The following is a 25156-nucleotide window of genomic DNA, read 5'->3' on the forward strand; positions in this document are numbered from 1 at the left end:
CATGAGACTCTTTGGGGGTTTTCTTTGTGGTAACTAGTGAAGGTGTTGTTGCTTCTGATTGCTCAGCAGTGATGCTCGCAATGAGTTCCCTTAAACTTCTCATTGCTTCTTTTGTCCTTGTAGCTTTGCTAATGGCTTTCTTTAAGACTGATCAACATCTTTCTCTTCCTCTGTCTCAGACTCCTCATTGCTCAAAATTTTTTCTTTTCCCTTGCTTTTGGAAGTCTCAATTAGAGGTTCCTCTTCATTTTCCTCTTTTTCTTCCTCCTCTTCTCTTTCTACTTTTTTCTTTGCTTCATCATCTTTAGCTGACTCTCCTTCAGTCTCTACTTCTTCACTTTCTTCTGCTGGAGTAGTCTTTTCAGCTTTTTGAAAATTAAAATGCTGCAGCAGAGACTTAGGGAAATCTATATGTTAATTGTTCAAATACATGGCAAATTGATGTTTCTGGGCTTGAAGATGTAGTAAGTAAGTCTAAAACCTTTGATTCTTCTCCTTTTGTGCTTGGACACATGCTTTCAAGCTTTCACTGAGTTCTTGCAGCATCTTTTCAATCCCTATAGCTTGCATAATTTAGCTGGAGGAGGATGTTTTAGGGCTGCTGCAGCAGTAGATTCCCCGACAATCCTTTTGAATGTCCTAGTTGTAATTGTTGAGTGTTAGAAAATGCATATTTATAAAGGAGAAAACCGTCATTTTACATTTCAAGTCTTACTAACAACCCTTACTTTTATGTATTTAACCTTCTTGTAATTTAATTACATGTGTTTTATTTTAATTAAGTATTTTATGTATTTTAGAGGCATCATAGTCATTTCACAATAAACGAAAAATCAGATGGCAAAACGAACATCACTTTTGAACTCAGGACGATCGAAAACCTTAGGAGGAGCATAAAAGGAAAAATGGCACTGTTCACATGTACGGTACTAGTCACGTGTACGGTACTATATACGTTACTGTTCACATAGACGGACCGATGACGTGGCATTGACTGATGAGGTGTCACGATCCTGTTGGACTAAAATTCTTATATACTGTTGATGGTGACATGGCAACATATCAGTGGACGAAAAATCTCGCATACGGTGCACGCATTACACATGATTATTTTCAACCAAACCGCGTTACTATTCATCCGGGTCAAACCGCGTTACTGTTCAAAGTCGGGTCAAACCATGTTACTGTTCATCCGCGTGGTCAAACCGTGGACTGTTGACTGATGACGTGGCGCAATCCTGAGCGTCCAAACTGTTTTTAATCCGATGACCATGATTTACTCCATGTATCTATAAAAAGGGGGCCTCTCCCCCCTAATTTGATATCTCTAAATCCATTTTTGGGATCCATTTTCTATAATTCCCTCTCCATCTTGTATTTTCTTCGTATTTTAATAAATTCTCATTTTGCCCCTAGTTCAATTATGAGTGGCTAATTTTTTTTTCAAGCTTGGGTTGAAGGTGAAGTCTCAACATGTGTCATGGGCTTTATTTGGTAAATTTATTTTCTCTTCCCCTCTAGTTTTTGTGGATGTTTTGACTTCTCGTCGACAAATAATACTAATCTTGTCTAGTACCGCCTTGGTTTCACCGGCCCTCTAGTACAAGGTTATTATTATTTGGCACGATAAGCCCTTAGCACCATATTGATTAGAGCGTGGTTCATGAGGTGTGGATTCCCCCCTCATGATTTAATTGGCATTAATACGGATTATTTAGCCCATGATACATGTTGATACGGATCCAGATACCAAAGTACGTCAATTTAATAGATTTTCTCTTCAATTTATTCTCTCCATTGCAATTCCAATTTTAGAATTTATTCTCGCCATTTTAATTTAAGTATTAGCATATTCCAAATCATTTCCACCATAAATCCAACTACCCATTTACAAAATTAATTCTATATATAATTAAAATCCACCTCCTCGTGGGATCGACATTCGTCACCATTAGTCTATACTACAATAGATTCGTGCGCTTGCGAGTACATTAAAATTTGCACAACAAGTTTTTGGCGCCGTTGCCGGGGAGATAAGTAATTTTAATTCGTAAAATTAATTTTTGTGAATAATTTCTTTTATTTTTTTCTTGTATTTTTTTATTAAAAAAAAAGTGAATCCGCATTTAGAGGTTAGTAATTTCTTTTCTTTTTCTCTTCTTTAAATTTCTGTAATTTAATTTTCAAGTTATTTTTTTTCTTTGTAATTTTTGTTTATCTTACTAATTCTTTTTAGTTAATTTATTTCATGTATTTGCTTTTGTGTATTTTTATAGAAAGGTTGTAATAGCACAATAAGGTTAGTATCGTAATTTCTCCCTCTTCTTTATTTTTATTTATTTTGTTCCCATCTTTATTTTTTTTTTATTTGTTTTGCATGCATGGTCGAAGGTCATTATTACCCAATCTTGAACCTATAGACCTTGAACTTGAGAAAACACTTCGCACACACAAACAAATTATAAATAAAATGGATTTGCAACCACAGGAGAGGCCATTTAAGGACTACTTCAGTCCTTTAGCTAATTTGAGCACATCATGCATAAGATACCCTAATGTAGCTGCTAGGAGCTTTGAACTAAAACCTAGTGTGCTAAATTGTCTCCCCACATTTTATGGCCTAGAAAATGAGGATCCATATAATCATCTGAATGATTTTCATGCCATCTGTCAAACTTTTAAATACGAGAATTTTTCAGATGATGATGTTAAACTCAGATTATTCCCATTTTCTTTAAAGGATAGAGCTCGTTCATGGCTTAATACATTGCCTGCCAATAGCATTGCATCATGGGAACAAATGGTAGCTAAATTTTTGAATAAATATTTCCCAGTGCATAAAACCAATGCTATTCGCAGGGAAATTTCAGAGTTTACACAGAGAGAGGACGAGCAATTTTTTGAAACATGGGAGCGATTCAATGGGTTACTCTTGAAGTGTCCACATCATGGGTATGAGAAATGGCACCAATGCCAATACTTTTTGGAGGGATTATTGCCGAATGTGCAAGAATGGCTAATGGCAACGAGTGGAGGAGAGCTAATGTCAAAAAGTGCATCAGAGATTTGGGAATTCTTCCAGTGACAAGCAGATAATTCCCAACAACGGAGTCGATCACTCAGGACTACTAGAAGAATTAAAGAAGTGAATGAGGTTCAAATTGGCGAGTCAACTTCGGGAATCAAAGAAGTCAAGGAGATGGTTGAAGGTCTTGCTCGACAAATAGCATCGTTATCGACTGCAAAATCAACAGAACCACATGACCATGACTCATATCCAGACCAAGCCAATGCCATAGGTATAATGAGAAAGCCATCAAACTACAACCCATACTCCAACACATATAACCATGGATGGAGAGACCACCCCAATTTTTCATGGTCTTAAGGATTCCAACAGAATGGACCAACAGCTCCAGCTCCACCAATGCAACCAATTCCACAAAACCCTCAAGCCTCTCAGCCCCCATTTAGACCATACAATCAGAACCAGAACTACTCTCAACCCAGACCATGGGAGGATGCATTCCAGAATTTCAAGAATGTTACTCAGTCCACAATTGAGCAATAAAACCGCACCATTGATGGACTACGAAATGAGTTGAGAGCAGGCTTCAATTCACAAGCCCAATCAGTTTCAAGCCTCGAGAAGATGGTGGGACATCTTGCTTCTTCAGTTCAGACCTTGGCAATGACTGTTGAGAAAGGTAAGTTTCCAAGTCAACCAGTGCCTAATCCTAAAGGAGTACATGAAGCAAGTACCAGTTCACCACAACAGCATGGAGAGGTCAAAGCAGTAATGACCTTGCGAAAAGGAAAAGAAGTCGACAACAAAGTGGAGATGCCGGTGACAAAAGAAAATCAAATTGTTCCTGTGAGTGTTGAGGACTCATCACCGGAGGAGAAAGAAGAAACCAACCCACGAGAATATGTTCCGAAAGCTCCATTTCCTCAGCAGTTAGCTAAAGGTAAGAAGGGAAAATCCACAGGTGAGATTCTTGAAATCTTCAAACAGGTAAGTGTTAACATCCCTTTACTTGATGCTATTAAACAAGTTCCATCTTATGCCAAGTTTCTTAAAGACCTTTGTACTAAAAAGAGAAATATGCATGTTCAAAAGAAGACATTTTTAACAGAAAACGTTAGTTCTATCCTCCAACATAAAATTCCTTTAAAATGTAAAGACCCAGGCTCCCCCACTATCTCATGTAGTATAGGGAACCACACAATTGAGAATGCTTTGTTGGATTTAGGAGCTAGTGTAAATCTTTTGCCTTACTCTGTATTCGTGAAACTTGGACTGGGAGAATTACACCCAATTCCAGTGGTGTTACAGCTTGCAGATCGGTCCACGAAAATACCTCGTGGTATTGTGGAGGACGTGCTTATCCAGGTAGACAAGTTTTATTTTCCTGTTGATTTCATTGTAATTGACACTCAACCAATACAGGATTCAAGGAAGCACATCCCCATTATCCTAGGTCGACCTTTCTTGGCAACTGCGGATGCTTACATTCAATGCAGGACTGGAAATATGCAGTTGTCTTTCGGCAACATGACTATGGAGCTGAACATCTTCAACATTGCCAAACAACCTCACAGTGCAGATGATGGAATTGTTGATGTGGATTTAATTGAAGCATTAGTTGATGATACTTTTGTTTCAAACCTTAGTGATCCTTTACAAACATGTTTAACTCACTTTGGTTTGGATTTTGATATTGACAGATCGGTCGATGAGGTCAATGCTCTGCTTGACTCAGCACCATCTATGGACACTAATAAATGGAAGTCAAGAGTTGAGCAACTAGCACCATCAGAGAAGCAACTCATTCCATCATCAGAATCACCACCGAAACTCGAGCTCAAACCATTGCCCAACACTTTGGAATATGCGTTTTTGGGAGAAGAAAGCACTCTGCCGGTAATCATCTCATCATCCCTCAATGACGAACAAAAAGGTAAGTTGTTAGATGTTTTGAAAGAGCACAAAGGGGAATTAGGATGGACCATAGCACACATAAAAGGTATAAACCCAGTAGACTGCATGCATTACATTCACCTTAATGAAAATGCTAAAACTACTAGGGAGATGCAACGTCGGTTAAATCCTAACATGAAAGAAGTTGTTAGAACAGAAGTCCTTAAACTATTAGACGCAGGTATCATTTACCCAATTTTTGATAGTTCATGGGTCAGTCCTGTACAAGTTGTCCCCAAAAAGTCAGGAGTCACAGTAGTTACGAATGCTGATAATGAATTGATACCCACTAGAGTAACTACAGGATGGCGTGTATGCATTGATTATAGAAAGTTGAATTCTGTCACACGTAAAGACCATTTTCCTTTACCATTTATTGATCAAATGCTTGATAGATTAGCAGGCCATGAATTTTATTACTTTCTAGATGGCTACTCAGGATACAATCAGATTCCCATAGCACCAAAAGATCAAGAGAAAACTACTTTCACTTGCCCTTTTGGCACATTTGCATATAGGAGAATGCCATTTGGATTATGTAATGCACCTGCTATATTTCAACGATGCATGTTGAACATTTTTTCTGATATGGTTGAACGATTCCTTGAAGTCTTTATGGATGATTTTTCTGTCTTTGGTGATTCGTTTGATCAATGTTTACATCATCTAACACTAGTTCTGCAGAGATGTATTGAGAAGAACTTGATCTTAAATTGGGAGAAGTGTCATTTTATGGTAAAACAAGGTATTGTTCTCGGTCACATCATTTCGAGCAAAGGTATTGAGGTTGACAAAGCCAATGTGGATCTCATTTCTAATCTTCCTCCACCCAAAACAGTCAGAGAAGTAAGATCTTTCCTTGGGCATGCTGGTTTTTATAGACGTTTTATTAAAGATTTTAGCAAAGTTTCTAGACCCTTATGCAATTTACTTGCTAAGGATGTACCTTTTATCTTTGATGATTCATGTCTTGTGGCATTTGAAAAACTAAAGCAATTGTTGATATCATCACTCATCATTCAGCCCCCAAACTGGAGTTTACCATTTGAGCTCATGTGTGATGCATCTGATTATGCAGTAGGAGCAGTATTAGGACAAAGAGTTGATCGAATTCCCCACGTTATTTACTATGCTAGTATGACATTGAATGCTGCACAGTTGAACTATTCAACTACTGAAAAAGAAATGCTAGCAGTAGTGTTTGCATTAGAGAAATTTCGATCTTATCTCATTGGTTGTAAAATAATCGTGTTCACAGATCATGCTGCTCTTAAATATCTTCTCACAAAGAAAGATGCAAAAGCTAGACTAATTCGTTGGGTGTTACTTTTGCAGGAATTTGACTTGGAATTCAAAGATAAGAAAAGGACAGAAAATGTTGTGGCGGACCACCTCTCTCGTCTCTATTTTGACACAATTACAGAGCCATTAATATTGAATGAGTCATTTCCAGATGAACAATTAATGAGTGTGGAAGTATTACCTTGGTATGCTGATATAGTTAATTATCTTGTTACATGTAAACTTCCAGAGCATTGGACCAAGCAAGACAAGGCTAAATTCTTTGCAGAGATAAAGAATTTCTTTTGGGATGACCCGTATTTGTTCAAGTATTGTGCTGATCAAATTGTTAGACGATGTGTCCCAGAAAATGAAATTCAGAATATTCTTTCATTCTGCCATGAACAAGCTTGTGGAGGCCGTTTCAGTGCTAAGAAAACAGCGACTAAAGTTTTACAATGTGGTTTTTATTGGCCATCTATATTTCGAGACGCTTACACTTTCTGTTCTTCATGTGATAGGTGTCAACGAATGGGAAGCATTACACGAAGGAACATGATGCCACTAAATCCAATTTTAGTGGTTGAGATTTTTGACGTATGGGGTATCGACTTCATGGGACCCTTTCCCCCTTCTTTTGGCCATCAATACATATTGGTTGCTGTTGACTACGTATCAAAATGGGTAGAAGCAATTCCATGTAGGACCAATGATCACAAGGTGGTGATAGGATTTTTGAAAAGCAACATTGTCTCGCGCTTTGGATTCCCTCGAGCAATAATCAGTGATGGTGGTGCCCACTTTTGTAACAAAGCATTCAAAACTCTTTTGACAAAGTATTCAATCACACACAAAGTGGCGACTTCGTATCATCCGTAAACCAGTGGCCAAGTTGAGATATCCAATCGAGAAATAAAGCACATATTAGAAAAAATGATGAGGCCGGACAGAAAAGATTGGTCATTAAGACTTGATGATGCCTTATGGGCATATAGAACGGCTTTCAAGACCCCGATTGGGATGTCACCCTATAGGCTAGTATATGGAAAAGCTTGCCACCTACCTGTGGAACTCGAGCATCGTACATATTGGGCCATCAAGAAATTCAATTTTGACATGCAGCAAGCCAGCTCAGAAAGAAGATTACAACTGGCATAACTTGAAGAAATTCGCAATGATGCATACGAAAATGCCAAGATTTACAAGCAACGAATGAAAGTCTTCCATGATAAGCAAATTATGAGAAAATCATTCACTCCAGGTCAGAAAGTGCTTTTATTCAATTCTCGCTTGCACATATTCCCAGGTAAGTTACGCTCTCGTTGGTCTGGCCCATCTATTGTTCATACTGTTTTTCCACATGGGGCAATTGAAATTAAGGACCCAAAGAACGGTGTCATGTTTAAAGTTAATGGTCAAAGATTAAAGCCATATCTAGAATACCAACCACATGGAGAAGACACCGAAATAAATTTGAGTGACCCACCAGATTTGAATTGATTTTTTTTTCTTTTCGTTGATTTAATTTTTTTTCTTTCTTTATATTATTCTTCTGCTAATTGAAATTATTTTTACATAAGTGTGTTTGTTTAACTATTAAGTTTTCTTTTATCGTTTTTAATCATGAGTCTCATACTTAGACTGTTCCTCCTGAACATTCTTAAACCACTTCAACGTGTCAAAACTCATCTCAAAAGGCAGATTCAATTTTGTAAAACACAACGCATTTGGGCTCTACAACCACCAAAGTTAGTAGCCTATGTTGAGGGTTTAGAACGCCAACTCAGAGACATTGAGAGAAGTGTTTACGACATCCAGTTGGAGCTTGAGGTAAATTCAATAAGAGGACGATTTTAATTGTGTGTTTTAATTTGTTTTTCTATTTGTGTGCTTTAGTTTGTTACCCCGGTGAAGTGGCGGATAACGGTACTCCGTGACAATCAAGTCGGTTACTTCAGTTTCCCATAATAACTGATATTCTGAGGCGAAGGTATAGACAGAAACGAGATTCTAGCGAAGCTTCACAAGCGATTCCCTTCATTTCCTCAGAATGCCCTCCTTACGATCTATAAAGCTCGGTCCGAACGCATGCGATTGCTCATAAGGAATAACATACTTGCTGATATCCGTTGGTTAATTGAGGCGAAAGTACGATCGGCAGGTGAGTTACCTCCAAAATTTATTGCATTCACGCCTGGTTGTGGTAAAGGAAATTATGCAAGAAAACGACGAGCTCGAAGAATTTCTGTTACTTGTCATAAGTGTGCCAGAATGAGTTGCAATAAAAACCCATGTTCTTTAGGAATGGTGTCTGATAACAGGGAAGATAAGATTCAATTCATTAGGGATGGCTTGAATAAGGAGTTATTGGATGATATCCTTTTGTCTCTTGAAACGCATCCCAGTGGATATGTGCAAGGAGCGATTCTCCAGTTATGGCCATTATTCTAGAAAGAGCATGCACGATATAGTCTCGGGAATCTGACTATAAACGACCCTGTTTGCCAGTTTATAAGAAAACTGGATAGGAAGCCCATCCTCGACCCATAGAGGGCGTTCAAGTCGTTTCTGGACGTAAAACCAGAGGAAGATGTGAGCCACAGTCGCAACTACCTGTAAATATCCTTTTACTTTACTGTTATTTTTTTTATTGTGTGCATTATTGTCTTTAATAATTTTATTACTGTTTGTTTTTTTTCTTATTACTGTTTACTTTTTCCTTTTTGACTCGCGAGCCACGTGCTTTACGCGTTATTTGACACTGACATATTACCTCATACACAACCATGACCCACTATCACCAAGACTCTTAAATGTGATATCTTTTGTCAAGCACTCACAAATTATTTTTGAGAAGTATCGCAATGGCAGCTACTCCCAATAGACAATTCAAGAACATTTGTGTGCTTTCCAGATTTACCTATGGCAAACATAAAGAGTTCGTTGAGGCAGCCATAGATCTTAGTCGAAGCATAGCAACGAGAAAATTACACTTGGTGTATGGAGGAGGTAATCGAGGGTTATCAAAAATGGTCTCAGAAGCAGCTTTTATCAGAGGCAGCCAAGTGTTAGGCATCATCCCAAGAGCCCTAAAACCTTTGGGCAGTTCGTCTGACTCATCAACTGGAGAAGAGTTAGTCGTCTCAGGTATGCAAGAAAGAATAACTGAAATGCTTAATCATGTTGATGCTTTTATTTTCCTTCCAGGAGATCTTGCAACACTAGAGGCACTTATCACACTAGCATCTTGGGCCCATCTGCACATCCACCAGAAACCCATCGGTTTGTTAAATGTCAATAACTTTTATGATGGCTTTATCGCATTTCTTAACCATGCAATAAAAAACTATTTCATTCCCGCTAATGTGAAAAAACTCTTTATTTGTGCTTACACTGCTAATGAGCTACTTGATCTGTTACAAGCTTATAGACCGGAGCCAGACCCCTGGACCTTTGTGTTGGAGCGTCCAAATAATGATGGTAACAGTAGCAGCAGTAAGATGTACAAATTAGATTTAACTCTCCGCCTGTAAATATTTTCTTCTGTGTTGCACCACCCAGGTGATGTCTTCTAAACTCTACTTCTTTCATTTCAAACATTGAGGACAATGTTTCGTTCTGATTGGGGGGAGGGAATAGTCGACAATTGTGGAATTTTGGTTAAGTTTTTACTAATTTTTTGTTGTAGAAACTAACTGCTGCTAACTTTTTGTGTTGAAGATGGCTGAATATGGAGTGTAGTGACTCTAGAAACGCATCTTCATCGTTTTAAAAAAAATTTAAAAAAAACTTTAAAAAAAATTCAGACATTTTCTTTTTCTTTATTATGTGTTTATGTTTATTGTTCTTCTTTTTAATTTCTCCTCTATAAATATATATTTTCCAACTTTTGAGTCGAAGATGGCTGAATATGGAGTGTAGTTCCTCTCGAAATGCATCTTCTTTAAAAAAAATAAAAAATCATTTTCGTTTTCTATCATTTTATGTGTAACTTTTCTAATTAGTTTTTATGCATCATTTTCACATTTCTGCATGTATATTTTCCTTTCATGTTTAGAATAGGTTGGGGGGTAGAATGTTGTTTAAAAAAAAAAATTTGTGTGATTTGTTTTAACATTGGGTGACATGATTAATTTTAAATTTTAGTATTTGTATTATCTTTGTTCTTAAGTGATGTTACATTATGTTTGCTACTCTACATGTTGATGTCAGAGACATATATGAGTTGCTTGAAGGAATAAACATGTCATAATAAATACCAAGTGAGTTTTTGAGCCTATCATTTTTCTTGGAGAGTAACCCTTTTGCCCATTTATTATACAGCTTAACAGTTTATTATTGTATACACGATCTCTAGATTTCTTTTGAGTTAACCCTTAATAAAAATAAAAAAAAAGAAAAAAAAAGTGTGTTGCTACATTTGGAGGCCCATCTAACTAGTAGATATCGAAGGTTATTTAGAGCCCTAAAAGACGATGGAAAGGCCATCTTTGATCCGTTTGAGCCTTTCTAGCCATTCCTTTTATTAAATATCCATAGTTAACCCTTTTGAGCCTTTAAAAAAAAAACATTTTCTTTGTTAACTTATCATCTTGACCCACTCCGATTTGGAGTATTACCCGATATCTTATAAGTTCCATCACCTATTTATGTTTGAGAAAATATAAATAATTATGTTGTTCAGTGAAGTTATACCAAAAAAAAAAAAACAACAAAACAAAAGTTGTTGTTTCAAAAGAATAAAAATAACAATAATAGGTGAAATCCACCTTGCAACTTCCAAAAAAAAAAAAAATTTCTCTGTATTTTTCTCAAACATACACTTTGTTTTCTTTATTTCCTTTCTTTGTTAACCATGTCCCTAGCCTACGTTACATCCTAATAAAAGTCCTTCCTGATTTTAGGGAACTATAATCTGAAGTAGAAGCTAGTTATATGGGCTAAAAAGATGTAGTGGTGCATATAAAAAAAATATAAATAAATAAATTGGGTTGACTAACCGTTTTTATTTGACTTGAGATCGTATTATTTTTAAGCTGAGGGCATATTTATTTCATCTTGGTGAGAGCATGTGATATCACTTCTTCATTATTTTCTCTCAATTACCATTCATTGGAGTGACTATTTTTATTGGGTTTAATTTCTTTGTGAGAGTGTCACTACTTCCAGTGAGATTTTGGGGTTTGACATGTCATTCTTGAAAGTAGTTATAACAAAGTCTACTGGGCTGATTCATGTGGATGGTTGATGTGGGTGTGATGTTACTTTAGACTGGAGATAATGCTTATACTTTTATTTGATTGCTATCATTAATCTGATTGAATAAACACGAGTGTTTCTAAATTTAAAAAAAAAAAATCATTTTGAATTTGAATTTTATTTTCGCTTCATTTGCTAGGGACTAGCAATAAGCTGGTTGGGGGGTGTGTTGAGTGTTAGAAAATGCATATTTATAAAGGAGAAAACCGTCATTTTACATTTCAAGTCTTACTAACAACCCTTACTTTTATGTATTTAACCTTCTTGTGATTTAATTACATGTGTTTTATTTTAATTAAGTATTTTATGTATTTTAGGGGCATCATAGTCATTTCACAATAAACGAAAAATCAGATGGCAAAACGGACATCACTTTTGAACTCAGGACGATCGAAAACCTTAGGAGGAGCATAAAAGGAAAAATGGCACTGTTCACATGTACGGTACTAGTCACGTGTACGGTACTATATACGTTACTGTTCACATAGACGGACCGATGACGTGGCATTGACTGATGAGGTGTCACGATCCTGTTGGACTAAAATTCTTATATACTGTTGATGGTGACATAGCAACATATCAGTGGACGAAAAATCTCGCATACGGTGCACGCATTACATTGGCGCAATCCTGAGCGTCCAAACTGTTTTTAATCCGATGACCATGATTTACTCCATGTATCTATAAAAAGGGGGCCTCTCCCCCCTAATTTGATATCTCTAAATCCATTTTTGGGATCCATTTTCTATAATTCCCTCTCCATCTTGTATTTTCTTCGTATTTTAATAAATTCTCATTTTGCCCCTAGTTCAATTATGAGTGACTAATTTTTTTTTCAAGCTTGGGTTGAAGGTGAAGTCTCAACATGTGTCATGGGCTTTATTTGGTAAATTTATTTTCTCTTCCCCTCTAGTTTTTGTGGATGTTTTGACTTCTCGTCGACAAATAATACTAATCTTGTCTAGTACCGCCTTGGTTTCACCGGCCCTCTAGTACAAGGTTATTATTATTTGGCACGATAAGCCCTTAGCACCATATTGATTAGAGCGTGGTTCATGAGGTGTGGATTCCCCCCTCATGATTTAATTGGCATTAATACGGATTATTTAGCCCATGATACATGTTGATACGGATCCAGATACCAAAGTACGTCAATTTAATAGATTTTCTCTTCAATTTATTCTCTCCATTGCAATTCCAATTTTAGAATTTATTCTCGCCATTTTAATTTAAGTATTAGCATATTCCAAATCATTTCCACCATAAATCCAACTACCCATTTACAAAATTAATTCTATATATAATTAAAATCCACCTCCTCGTGGGATCGACACTCGTCACCATTAGTCTATACTACAATAGATTCGTGCGCTTGCGAGTACATTAAAATTTGCACAACAGTAATAGCCCCTTCATTCTTTACTGTAACACCCAAAATCTAACACGTGCGGAGCACGTGAAGAAGGAGGTTATTTACAAATCGTAATCCTTGTTCATAAATTCCCAGCTGAAATACCTTAAAATCTTTTTAAAATAAATCCACAAATACATACATCTAACACTAAATAATCTCTCTTGAAACATAAAAATAATAACTAAGGTCTCAAACTCCAAATTACAAGTTCATAATAAAGATAAACTAAATAGAAACATGAGTCTATTCCTCTTCTTATTCAAATAGCAGACGGGAACGAAATCTCTAACTCCAAAGCTAAGCACACCTCTCAAAAGGAACTTAATTTGCAAAAAGTAATGACGAGGGGTGAGCCGTTAACTCGGTAAGTAAAACCATTCTTAACACACTAGCCCAACTGATACAAAAAATATTGCAAACCTTCTTTCATTTAAAACATATGTTACAATTAATAAATTTCATAAAACAACATATCTCAATAAGATGACATAAATTCATGGTAATTCAGAATATCAAAAGAATAATCAATTATGAAAGCAAATCATATAACGCGTACACAGAAAGCAAATAGTTAGCTCATGTCACATAGTGTCACCTATAGTCCCAGTGACCCGACCAGAAACAGAATCAGAATATCGTGTGCACATTTCATAAATACCTTACTAGTTTCTAGAATTCTTATCTATCTCTACAACTTCTCTTACATCATCACTTATGTCATAGATTATGTCATTGTTACTTAGTTATTGCATCATCACTTATGTTATTACTTCTCTTAGAATTAAATATTACATATTATTATTATTATTATTCTAATACTTAAAGGGGCTTGTTAACTCAAAATAAATTCTATTATATTTAAGTGAGAGAATTGAACCTTACATTTACACTCATCACTTGCCTCAAATTTTACCCCCGGGACCTTATAAATGCCCGTGATAAGTGAAGAAAATAGCAAGGGAACAAACTTTTGCTTTTTTGTTGCACACTCTCTAATTTCTTGTTCAATGATATTTCCAACATCAATGGCTAAACCCTTTACTATAGCATTAAAAAGTATGAGTCTATCTTGGGATATTATGGTCATGTGTGCAGTTAAAATCAGTCTAGATTTCAAGAATTTCACCCAAACCTTAGCAATAGGCTTTAAGTCTATCCTATTGACTACTATACCCTCCTCATTCATCCATTCACTGCTTGTTACAGTTAGGGTTTTAAAAACTTTCCCCCACTTCTTTACAGTCATGTTTTCAGCAAACTTCGTATACTCACAATCAATAACAGCAGGCAAGTCATAAAAAGCATTGATAACTTGAGAATCTAGGGGTACTTGAACTTGCCTCACAAAGATGTTGTTAGGGGTGTTCAGAATCCAATCCAATTCGCTCAATCCGTCTGATCGGTGGATTTGATTGGATTAAAATTTTAAAAATTCGTAGTTGGTGGATTGGATATGGATTTAATTTTGTAAATTCGCAAAAATAATAAAGTAATAAATATTTAATTAAAAAAATTTATAGATGTAACATTACTAATAAATAAGTATGTGACAATTTTTACATACTTATATTAACACCATAGTATTAACATACCTTGTCCATTATTCAAAAATAACATAGAATAAAAAATTCTCCCACCAGAATATTGGACCCAGTCTGAAGAACATTTCAAAGCTGTCAATGGCAAACTCTTCACCACCTCTTTGATTACCAGAAAATTCATTGGTATTCAAATCTTCCCAAATTGTGTCATTTGGACCAAGGTTATTGGTTCCACTCTTCCTAATAAGGATATTTTATTAGGATTTGACATCCTTTACCAAATCAAACACCTCCAAATCATTCCCACTGGTATCAGAGCCATACCCATCCTTGAAAATTTCATGTTTTCTAAATTCGTATCTTCTTGACCAAAATGGTATGATTTAAGGCTTTTTCTGTTTTGATCTCTAGAACTTCAGGCGTAGAGAGAACTTCTCCTTCATGGCATCCACTTCATCTTCCCCTCCTGTTACTCTTTCTTCTACTCTTTCTTTGCCCCGCTCTTGCACTTCTCATACTACCAATAAGATTGAAAACCTTGTCGAATATTCCTATATCCCTGAATCCGCCCAAATCAGTGAGTCCTCATACCCTCTTATCAGCCCTTATCAGTTGTACAAACGACCTAGCTCCTTTACCCGCAGTATCCGCACCCTTATCTCTACCAGACGCCCTCACCCTAAAGAATATATCCAGTCTTCTCGCCTGGATCAGTGTGCTCTTCAAGCCACCTCTGCTGAGCAATATGTCACTCTTGACATACCCTCCGAATTGATTTCCAACTGGAAACGCGAAGGTTTTACCCATCTCCATCTTGGAGGCATCAAATTAATCCTTACCCTTCATGGGAGGAAAGGATTACCGGTTACCGCTCGACTTGCTATGCTTGATACCCGGTTTAAACAGTACCAAGATGCTGTCATCGGTACTGTCCTCACAACCCTTCATGCAGGAAGTGTTTTACTCACTTTCTACCCAAACTTTAACCTTTCTCTCCAAGACCCAAATTTGCCCACAACCTTGAAAGTCCAGGTTCAGATTCAAGGTGCTGAACAGATTTCTTCTGCAAAAATTGCCACTTTACACCACCAACTGGGGTACAGGCTTCAAAATCACGCCTTAGATCTACCCGCTCCAGAACACCACTCTGACACCCTCATGGTGCTAGCAGAATCTGACCAGATCCCGACAATCATCCAGATTCCACGACAAATTCCCCGCCATGAGCTCATCAAGCTTATGCCTCTTGAATGGATCTCCAACTATGAACAGTTCCATAACAATACAGCTCCAATTCAGACCTCTGAAAGCATGTTTGAACGACGACAAGATGGAACCGTCAGAATGACTTTTAAACCACCTCCCAGTGCTCCACAAGAGCCTCCTAGGCTCTCTTTTACCTATTCTTCAATGATCACAGCTGTTCAGACAGCACAGGAAGATCTGCCCATTACAGGGTTTAATTCTCAAGGCTACCCTATTTATCCAGCCAAGCACAATGGCCATTTCCTATGGGATGCCCCTGGTTCCGGCATGTGTGACCCAAATTGTCCCTGCTGGGATGATTGGGAAGAAGACGATGATTATGCAACCACAAGGAAAAAGAAACCCAAAAAGAAAAAACCTCTTGTCCCATGTCACCACTGTGACCCTAAACCACCATCAGATCCTCCACCTCCACCGGCTCCATTACCCATCTACCGAAAAGAACTCAAATGGATTGCCAAACATTACAACTCTAAGATTCCATCACCACTCTCACACCCAACACCTATCGTCCAACCACTGGCTTGTATGATGTTTTCCTCTACTTCTTCCGATTACTCTTCTTCCTTTCCTCATTTGGAACCCCATACAGATTCTCAACGAAATGTTGTGTCTAAACCCTTTATCCCTTCACCTATTACATCCACTGGCCACCTGGAGCCCCCTAAACCTTTTGAATCAGTCCTCAACTGGCAAACTCAAAATGCCAGGGCCCAAAATGATACCTTGTTGCATCTCAATTCAAAAGTTGAGAACATCAGTTTGCGAACTGAACAGATTGAGACAAAAGTTGATTCCATCACTGCACAGATGCAGCAGATCCACCAAAATCTTCACTCCCGAATTGGCCAACTCGATTCAGAGTTACGAGCCATGCTCGCCCACAGATACAATGGTCCCGAATTTGACCAAAAAGAAAGGGAAATCAGGCGATTAAAAGCTGAACTTGCTCAGATTGAATCTGAAAAACAGAGACCTACCATTTTCACCACTTCACCTCCTATCCCTTCTATCGGTCCAACTTATCATCATTTTGCCTCTATGCTCTCTCCTATTAAACAATATGACCATTCCAAGTTATTTGGCATGACCCATACTCTTTTTAGAGACAATCCTTTGCCACCGCCACCTAAACCTAAACCTAAACCTAGACCGCATCCTCGACCTCCCCCTCTTCATCCTTCCTCTCTGACCATCCCTGGCCAACCATCTCCTACTTTTACACCGACATCACCACCAGCTCCTTTATCAGTCCCTGCCCAATCAAAAGATAAAGAACCCTTGAACCAATTTACTGCTCACACAGTCAGCCATTCATCTACAGACGATCAAACTTCTGATTCAAATCTAGCTGTTTCAGATAGCCATACTGAAACCAACTCAGAATCTTCAGCATCCACCAGTGACTCTGAAAAGTCCTATGCTGATATTACCAAAATCCTGATGGCTCAACCTGATCAAGGCCAAACCTCTCATACAGAACCATATGTTGATATTCCCTCCGAAGTTGAAGAAGAAATGCCTGAATCCTCTGCCACAAACCAACCTTCTCCAGCCCAGCCCAATCCACCCAGTCACAAATCGTCAAATGGTCCATGGTTCACATTTGATGATCTTCCATCTCATAAATGGCGTGACCGACTCAATGAAATGTCTGCCTGGATTGACCTACAGATGCTAAGAACAGGAGCAACAACTCAATCAGTCCTTAGAGAATTTGCTACTCGTTTTACGGGTGCTCTAAGAGATTGGTTTGATTCGTTAGGACAATATCGCCAGTTACAATTTGTTGACCTTCCAGAAGTTTCAAGTGCTCTTGCTGTACTTCATGATCAATTCCTTGGCGATCCTTCTGCAGTCTTTGAAGCTGCCAGACGAGACTACCTCAACATGAAATGCTGCTCCCTCAATGCTAAGGATCTTGACTTCCATTATAAGCGAATGTCCCTGCTGTTCTATAAGCTTAATGGATTCAATGAGCCGACATTAAAGCATGTCTTTCTGGCTTCCCTCCCCGAAGAACTCCAACCTGACATCCAGAGACAACTTACAGCATCCAATCTTTCCCTAGACAACATCTCCCTTGGCAAAATCTTCCAATTTGCCAAAACCTGTCTTGACAAACTTTGCGAGCAAAAACAGTTTTTCAAAGAACTGTTGAAAGACAAAGAACCTTTCCGCAGTGCTTGCAAAAAGCCTTATTTGCAGATCAAATGCCACAAGAAAAAGGATTGCGATTGCAGTTCTAAGAAAAAACGGCATTTTCAGAAATTCAAAACTCCAGAATTTTTATCCAAACCTCGCAGATCCCAAAAGCCCTACCGGTTCTTCAGAAAGAAATCTTCCTCCTCTAGAGAATTCAAACGAAAGCAATCAAGCCGATGTTTCATCTGCAAGAGAAAAGGCCACTATGCCAAAGATTGCCCCAACAAAAGAGAAAAATCCATCCGGTTGGTTGAGCATCTTCAAGCAACTACAGACTACTCTCCTGCCAAAGATGAATTGGAATTCTATTTCTCTGAACAAGATGAACCCAACGATGAAACAGTGTTCGCACTACAAAATTCCTCTGACTCAGATAGTGACCAGCCTCAAGTGATTTTCCACCAACAGTTACTCTCCCTTGATACTACAGTTCCTATCCCATCCATCAAACTCCAGATCTTGCCCTCAAAATTCCAAAGGCCCATTCCAGCAATTGGTCTTATAGATACTGGTGCCCAACGAAGCATGTTGAACCCCCATATTCTCCCACTCTGGACCACCTCCTTAATCCAGATAACGCCACCTCTCTTACCTGGACCCTACTTGAATGGTTCTCCCCCATCCCATGGTGGAGAAAGAAACTGCAACAACTGTCCGAAATTTACAACCTTGACCGTATGCCTGCCCCTGAAGCACAAATGTTCACATCCGTTTTTATTATTCACAGGCCATACTTCCAACATCCAGACACCCATCTCTTTTGGACTCAAAATCAGGTATATGAATGGTTCACTGCACCACATATAGCTGTGATTGAAAATGACATACAAGACGTCCTGCACAATTACCTTTGCCAATTAAACCACCAACCTCTGCCACTTAAAGATATCTCTCACACCTCCTTAGGTCCACAACATGACCTTCTCATGATACCCACTCCATCTGCCATATCTAAACCTAAGTCCACTGGCATCATCATCAAAGAAGAACGACCAGACTACACTGACTTCCTTTACCAAGACTCTCAAGACCCATGGGAAGACTTTCTTCCTCTGAGCCAACACCTCCACCAGTTTCCCCAACCAACAATGGATGAACCTGGCCCCTTTGAACCAGGACCCTCAACCCAATCTTCCAAACGACCAGCTCAACCATCCAAAGTTGACAAAGCCACCCAAACTTCCCCTAAGTATACTCCGAAGTGTACTCCCAGAGACTATAATTGCCCTTATCCACCATGCCGTGGTCCCTCCTGTAAGCATCCAAAGCTCTCCAAAACTTTCTTCCAACAGCATCCTCACTCTGGTGATGCGGACCCAGATGAGACCGAAAGCTCATCCGAAGACGAGTACATGAATCTCCGCTCTCCATAAAGTTGTTTGTCTTGTTGCTTTCAATAAAGTAGTTTGTCTTGTTGTAATAATTACGTTTTACTTTATGGTTTTGTCTTGGCTTGCCTTACGCTTTGGCTTTTGCCACTTGTAAAAGTCTTTGTAAGCATGCTTTATCTTTTGTCCATTTGTCAAAGTCTTGATCGGTGGGCTTGGCTTTCTAAAAAGGTGTGCTATAGGTCATAATCTATGTTGTCGTATCTTAAGAAGATAGGGGTCATGTCCTATCTTCCCCGAGAATTCTCCTATATAAAGAGTTCTCCCCTCCTTTGTAAGATATAGAAGTTTTTGAAATAAACTCGTGTTTTTCTCTTACAACATGAATCCCTAAAACTCTTCTCTCTCCCTGCAAATGAAGTTCTAAAAAAGAAAAAGAATAAAGAATTAAATTTGTTCATTTTGAAAACCTAAGGAAGTATGCTCTGCACTTGCCTTCCAGTAAGGATCCTGTGCATCAGAAAACTTTTGACCATTTCTTATCTGGTTTGGTACCCTGTTTTAGACTAAAGGAAAGTCTGTTTTGGGTTGTATAACCTGAGAAAAAATGTTTTAAAGGTTTTTGATTACAGAGGTATATCGGCTGGAAACCCGAGCTTGCGGACTACTGGTCCAAAGTACAGTTTTAACTGTTGTAGTTCTGGTATAACAACGCCACGTACAATATACAAATATAAATTGTAAAAATTATAAAACAAAATAAAAAATCATAAGTGAAACAAGACATTTATCACTTAGCACCAATCCATCGACAACAACGATTTCAAACAAAAAACCCTAGCCTTTTTAAACTTCACTGTCGCGAGCACAAGGCCATCAGCTTAGTAAGCCTCTCCTCCAGCGATTTTTGGTCTCCTTGCAAGTGGTCACCTTCCTGTACTTGCTTTGGAGGGAATCAACCTCCACGACATCTTGGGCGGCGATTCTTGGTCTCCTGCAGGCATTCAATTTCTTGTCCTTGCTTTGGTGGGAAACGACCTCCATGGGTCACGACATTTTGGGTGTGGGCATCAGATGCTGTTAGTCGACGAAGTGGACAAAGGTTTTAGTGTGTGACTTCTTCATTGTCTTCTTTGTTGAGTCCTATTGTCAAACTACTTGAAAATCACCAGCTTCTAGCTGAACGATTTCACAATCATCACACTCAAGGTCACTGCATGTACTCAATTTTGAGCTTAATTTTATTTGTTATTGCATTTAAGTTTATAGAAGATAAAATTGCAAGGAGACCAACTAGTGGAAGAGATCTATATTATATTCAAATGAATTGTTGATATAATTAATTTTTAGCAGTAATTAATTAATGAAATGAAAACAGTTAAAAGGTAATTAATCAATGGATTACATTCAGGTGGTTGCGCTGCTGCTTAGAAAAATAGAGTCTTCTTTGTGTTTTCAATTGATTAATTCTTTCTAATTTTCCAATCTTTCTACTTTATCATCTGACCTTGCATATTCTGGGGATGGCTGGCAAAACTGATAAGCTATCCTTTGCTCAAGACCAAGCTTGTAGTATTAAAGAGATCGAGCCCTTCAATCTGCAATTTTATCTTCTAGAAACTTTAATGCAATATTTCAAAATCAATTATGAAATAAGCTTAATTTCTATTCGTCTTATTATTTTTTCATAATTAATTTTAATATTTTTTTATTTGTGGTGTAGATGACTTCTCAACTTGATAAAGGAAAGCACATAGCTGTAGATTCAGCTCCTCCAAGTTCTAAATCTTCCATGTACGCCGAATAGACCCACTACTTCAAAAGCTTAAGAGCCTTTTATACAATTAAGTTCTGATCCATTACATCCTAGATCCAAATGTCGATATTGTGGAAAAGAGTATAAATGTGGTTTTAATAAAGAAACGTCTAATCTTTTGACTCACATAAAAGAGAGGTTCAAAATATACTAGACGAGCTCAAGTGGACAAAAAACAAAAAACTTTGTCTTACTAACCAGTGAAAAGTGGAGAGTCATGTAGCCTTGTATTAACGATGTATAAAGTTGAGGCTTGTAAAGAAGCTATTGCTAAGTTTATTAGATCCTCGTTATTTCATTAAATTTTTGAAGGTTTCTTACGATGCCACTTTGACATTTTCAGGTTCTTTATATGTGACATCCAATACTTTTTTACACCAATTATGTTTGATTCATACATAATTGCAAGCTCGGAGGGATAGTAAGGATTTATTTTTGAAGATATTGGCTGAGAGTATAAATAAGTATAATAAGTATTGGGGAAATTACGAAATAGTAAACCCTTATTTTTTTGTTTCTATTGCTTGATCCTCAGCATAAAGCATGTTTTTTGAGATATTGTTTTGTAGTATTGTTTGGTGAATTTAAAGCTAATGAGCTGGTTGTTAAAGTGTGGAATACTTTATGTAGTTTATATGATGAATATAAATTGCTTTATTGTGATGATGTATGTGAAAGTAATGGATGCTGTGAATGATGAAAAGGAGTTAGATGTTGATACTGAGGTTAATGTTAGGCAAGTGTTTGATTATAGTTATATAAAGATTTTAAAAGACAATACTTTTGTAGAGTGAAAAATAGAAGTGGATCTTTATTTGATGGAATCATATGAGTACCCGGAAAATGAAAGTTTTGATATATTGGATTGGTGGATGATTAATTCTTCTAAATATCCAATTTTATCTTACATTACTTGAGATATTTTGACCATGTCTGTTTCCACAGTGGCATCTAAGTCAGTATTTATCACTGCTGGTTGCGCTCTTGATCCACATCGGTGCTCACTATCTACAAGGACGGTGGAGGCACTAATTTGCACACAAAATTGGTTACATTCAACTCCGATAAATATGGATGAAGCAATAGATGAGTTCAACATATTGAGACGGTTAAAATGTAACAACTTAACTTTAATTTTATTTATTGATTATTTTTTGACATTATATTGTTATTCTATTTTAAAAATTGACATTTTTCTTGTCTTTCACGTACAAAGATTTTGGGAACTGATAAGAACATATTTGATGAAGTTTTATAGCATTTGATAGGATAGTGAGGGTAAATATTTATTAATTTTTTTGAACAATTAATCTCTGTGTATTATATTTTAAAACTTTAAATATATTATTTTAGCTTTATTTAAATAGTTAATTTATTTAAATGGTTGTTCAATTTTGAATTTAATTGGTAGTAAAATTATTTTTATATTAGATTTATTTTTATTTCATTAATTCATGGATTGGATAGAATTAAAAGCTTTTAATCCGTAAACTAATTCAAAAAATGATGGATTGGATATGGATTGAGTCAAATATGCATCCAATTTGTAGACGTATGAATTGGATTTATATTGAATTTGATCAATCTTTGGATTGAATTGGATTAAAAATTATAATCCGTAAAATCCTGGATCGAATATGAATTGATGTTCAATTTGCAAAATCCAATTCGTGAACACCCCTAGATGTTGTGTTGGTCTTGCTGTAACATGTTTGAGTAGAACTCCTTAATGATTGAAAGGATTAGGTCTTGAGGGTGAGCACATAACTTGATCCATCCTCTCCGTGCTACAGCAGTATAGATATTATTCATCAGCCCAGTTGGCTGTTTTGGAAATTAGAAACCCTTTTCTTCCAAAATTTTCTGAGGCTTGATAATTTTTTCATATTTTTCCTCGACTTTAAAGCTGTAGAAACACTCAGGATCCTTCAATCTGCCAGCATGCACTTTAATTTTTGGCATTGCTGCAACAATTCAAATTGAGTTGTGTTGTGCTGAAAAGATAAGAACGTGAAAAAGAAATGTAAAGATTTTGAGAGTTACAGACGGGGAGAGAAAAAGTAATAGTGAAATAGAAATAGTAAAAGTAAATCCTTAATTTATAGCAAAAGGAAAGTTGAGAGAGAGAGGCAATTAAAATGATAAACTTGGAAAAAGTTTGAATTTTAAAAACAGATTTTTGAATGGAAAAAGAGAGATATATATCACAATAAATTATGGATTGCATAATATTTATTATCATAAATTCTGATATGCTGACATAAGCGTGTCAGCAACCAACGGTAAAAATACAAGGCTGACGGCTCAATGATAAAAATCATTGCTATAACAACCAATCTGTTGCTGCAATATGTCGTTTGAGAACCATCTTCACTCTGCCATGCTGTAAGTGATACTGCAGCAATTCCTTTCTACTTCTTTGCTCACATTGTTTTTAAGTCAATTTCTACTTACTGTAATTTAACATAAGAAAATAACAGAAAATAAAAGAAGTTAGATGCAAAATATAAAATAACAAATTGGAAAATTAAAAAATTAAAAAATCTTCAAAACTAAATTCAATGCTTTAAAATTTTTTTAAACAACTTCCCTCACTGGATTGCCTCCCAATCAACGTTTGATTTTAGGTCATTCAGCTTGACTATCTCTGATTGCTCAAGTTAGATCCTTTAAGAACAAACCCTCCATTGGATTGTTCATAGCATCTCCAATGTAGTGCTTCACTCTTATTCTATTCACCTTAAATTGCTTACCTATCTTTTCATCTTGAAACTCCACAGCGTTGTGAGGATGGACTTCGATAAGTTTGAAAGATCTTGACCATCTAGACTTTAATTTTCCGGGGAAGAGCTTTAATCGTGAATTATACAGCGAGACTTGATGACTTGGAATGAGCTCCCTCTGTTGAATTTGCTTGTCATGCCATTGCTTGTTCCTCTTCTTGTAGAGTCTTGCATTTTCATAGGAGAATAACTGCAACTCTTTTAGCTTACAAAGTTGTAACTTCCTCTGCTAAGCTGCAGCAGTCATATCCATGTTCAATTGTTTTATTGCCCAATATGCATGGTGCTCCAGCTCTAAGGGCAAGTGAGAAACCTTCCCGTAAATAATTTTGTATGGAGACATGCCAAGTGGGGTTTTGTAAGCTATTTAGTAAGCCCATAAGGAGTTATTTGATCTAAAAGATCAATTCTTTCTATTGGGATTCACCACTTTCTCAAGAATATTTTTTATCTCTCTATTGGACACTTATTCCTGACCACTTAATTGTGAATGATATGTTGTAACAACCTTATGCTTGATCCCATACTTATCTAATGCTGCAGCAAATATCCTGTTACAAAAATGGGTTCCTTCATCAGTGACAATAGCTCTAAGAGTGTTAAATCTTAAGAAAATGTTCTTCTGTAAAAACTTCACCATTGTCTTGGCATCACTGGTTGGCAATGTCGCGGCTTCTACCCACTTGGATATATAGTCTACAGCAACTAAGATAAGTTGCCAAATGAGGGTGGAAATGATCCCATAAAGTCTATTCCCCATACATCAAAAAGTTCAACCTCCAAGATGTTGGTTAGTGGCATTTTATGCTTTTGAGAAATATTTCTTGTTCTTTGGCACCTGTTACAACATTTAACAAACTTATAAGCATCTCTAAAAATAGAGGGCCAGTAATAACCTAATTGAAGAAATTTTACTGTTGTTCTGTGCCCTCTAAAATGTCCACCATATGCTGCAGCATGACAAGACTGCAGAATATTTGAAATTTCTTCATCAGAAAGACATTTTCTAATCACATAGTCTGAACACATCTTGTATAAGTAAGAGTCATCCCACTGATAACTTCTGACATCATGGAGAAATCTATTCTTCTGATGGTAGCTCAAATTAGGGGGTAGTAATCCACTCACTAAGTTATTAGCAATATTTGCATACCATGGAAATTCATATTGTTGCAACATCTATTATGTATACTGTATCATTAGCAACCACTCATTAGGAAAAGTTTCTATTATGTCTTAGTTAGAGTGTTTGCATATGCTTCCAGCCTTGAGAGATAATCCG

The 25156-nt window shown here is 37.0% G+C and overlaps 1 non-coding gene across 1 annotated transcript; it reads right to left on the reverse strand.

The window, feature by feature from the left end:
* Positions 1-2851: 2851 nt before the first annotated feature.
* On the reverse strand, positions 2852-2955 carry LOC112101400. The gene has a single exon (XR_002907526.1). It is a non-coding gene; the product is annotated as a small nucleolar RNA R71 (small nucleolar RNA).
* Between the last annotated feature and the right edge of the window lie 22201 nt (positions 2956-25156).

The sequence above is a fragment of the Citrus clementina genome, unplaced genomic scaffold (genome assembly GCF_000493195.1).
Source record: "Citrus clementina cultivar Clemenules unplaced genomic scaffold, Citrus_clementina_v1.0 scaffold_2, whole genome shotgun sequence".
NCBI lineage: Eukaryota > Viridiplantae > Streptophyta > Magnoliopsida > Sapindales > Rutaceae > Citrus > Citrus x clementina.